We start from the raw sequence: 2445 nt of genomic DNA, 5'->3' as shown, positions 1-2445 counted from the left end.
AAAAATAAATCATTTTATAAAAGAGTTCATAAATCTGGGAAAGTCCCTAAATGTACTAACCATGCTTTTTGGCTTCTGTGATTCTACTTCTGGCTGAATTTTTTTTTTTTTTTTTCGAGACAGGGTTTCTCTGTAGCTTTGGTGCCTGTCCCGGAACTAGCTCTTGTAGACCAAGCTGGCCTCGAACTCCCAGAGATCCGCTTGCCTCTGCCTCCCGAGTGCTGGGTTTAAAGGCGTGCACCACCACCGCCTGGCCCTGGCTGACTCTTCTTGATAACTACGTCAACAGATGGCATTTTGTGATTAAAAACTCACCCTGAGAAAGACTTGGGACTGCAGTTGGGTCCCATCACCCAGCGTATTTGCCAGCTGGCTAATAAAAACTTTCCATTAGCTTGAACCTGTGCTAGAGTGGGCTTACCTGGTGCATATATCACAACACACAAACCGTTAGAAACTGGTAACTTTGAATTTGGGCTTTTACTATGCCCACTTTCTCTATATCAACTCACGACAAACAGAAACACAAAATAACTGCTCTCCTCCTATTTGCTATCACAGAAAAGACACAAATCCTGTAGTAAGGAAGGTGGCTCATGCTCCACCGCGCCGTCCACAAAATGAGGGCAGAGACAGGTGCTTTCTAAAGCTTTCAGCCCAGGGTACCGCCACTTACCCATTCATGACAAGGCTCTATTCATATGCTAAGAAGGAAGGAGACAGGAAAACAGGAAGCAGGGGCTATGTTTTAAATTCACAAACACACGAGGAAGCAGTCACGGGGGTAAGTTCTGCATGGCTTCCTTTGCTAAGTAACCTCATTGTTGTCTATGCTACCGTTTCTTAACGGCCTTTCTCAGTATAAGGAAAAGTCTTTGGCCAAAAATGAAAAGCAATCCTTTAACACTGAAAAAAAAATCACCTAAAGTCTGATCTCATAAAGGCATATGAAACACTTTCTGAAAAGTTTCTCCCCCCCCCACCCCCCATAAGCCTCTCTGCCAACACAACGATTCAAATCAGATCAAATCAAACCAAATTAGAAAAAGCCTGGGTTTGATGGAGAGAAATGCTCCTGGAAGGAGCCATGAAAGTCAGACTGGAAAACCACTGCTGTTTGCAGGTGGGCCAATTTAAATATCCTGTGGGAGTGGTCTTGAGCATCTCTCAAGGAGGGGTCATCATTTGCTTTCTGAGATGCAACAGGGTTTAGAGAGAGATGGGGGAGGGGCTTAGGGTGGAGCTTCCTCCCAAACACTCCAGACTCTTTGGATATATGGATGCCAGAGGCTGGAGTATAGTCTCCACCTGAACACCTTCAGCCTGGGGATTTTGGCAGTCTGTTTTGCAACGCCTGCATCAATGGCCTCTGCAGGACTTAGTAGAATCTTGGGGATCATCCTGACCCTGCTTTGCTGGATCAGTGCTCCGGTGTTCTGTGCTTTGCCCATGTGAATGGTGACATCCTTCATCAGCAACAGCATCGTTGTGGCCCAGATGGTGTGGGAGGGGTTGTGAATATATTGTGTAGTCTGGAGCACTGGTTAGATTCAATACAAGGTGTATGACTTACTATTGGCACTGCCACAGGAACACAAACCATAAGAGCCCTCTTGTATCATCATCACCCTCCTCTTTGGCCTGCTAGGCCTGCTGGTCTACCTCGCTGGTGCCAAGTGCACTACCTGTGTGGAAGACAAGAATTCCACATCTTCACTGGTGTCCACATCTGGGATCATCTTTGTCATCTCTGGGGTCTTGACCCTAATTCCTGTCTGCTGGACTGCCCACTCCATCATTCAGGACTTCTATTAACCCTTTGGTGGTTGATGAACAAAAGTGGGATCTGGGGGGGGGGTCTCTCTGAGTTGGGCAGTTTCAGGCCTTTTGCTGCTGTGCTGTGCCTGCACCTCTGGAGAGCCCCAGGGACCTGGTCATTACATGGCCTGCTCTTCCACATCTGCCTCACATTCAGACTCTCAGGGACCCTCCTCAGGCCCCACCTAGAATTATGTCTGATGCTCACTGGGGAGTGGGGCTCTATTGGCCAAGGAACTTTAGGACCCTGAGCTGAATCACCAAGAAATGATGCCTAGTAGCTCTGGTGCTTCTCTTCTTGTTTTTCATTTCCAGTACTGGGTATTGAACCTGGGGCCCAACATGTGTGATAGGCAAGCACTCTACTAGAGATCTGTATAATACCCTGCCCCAGGATTGGTTCTAACTGTTGAAACAGGCTATCATTATGGAGTTCTGACTGACCTTCACCTCTAGTGTTCCTGCCTCCACCTAAGCACGGACTCTGCCCAGCTCTGCTCTGGTCATTTCCCATTTCTAGACAGTGCGTCAGGAGGGGTGACACTTTTAGTCTGCGTCGTTATTCACTCTGGGCATCTTCTGTTTTGAGACCACTTGTGAATCTGGCCTTTATGGTCCTCAAGATGA

General features: G+C 47.4%; 1 pseudogene; it reads left to right on the top strand.

Moving 5' to 3' along the window:
• The first annotated feature begins 1362 nt into the window (after nucleotides 1-1362).
• LOC142845082 (claudin-6-like) lies at nucleotides 1363-2019 on the top strand (annotated as a pseudogene).
• The last annotated feature ends 426 nt before the right edge of the window (nucleotides 2020-2445 follow it).

The sequence above is a fragment of the Microtus pennsylvanicus genome, chromosome 2 (genome assembly GCF_037038515.1).
Source record: "Microtus pennsylvanicus isolate mMicPen1 chromosome 2, mMicPen1.hap1, whole genome shotgun sequence".
NCBI classification, from domain to species: domain Eukaryota; kingdom Metazoa; phylum Chordata; class Mammalia; order Rodentia; family Cricetidae; genus Microtus; species Microtus pennsylvanicus.
Note: the sequence above shows the minus strand (reverse complement) of the source record. Positions and strands in the feature narration are given on the sequence as shown.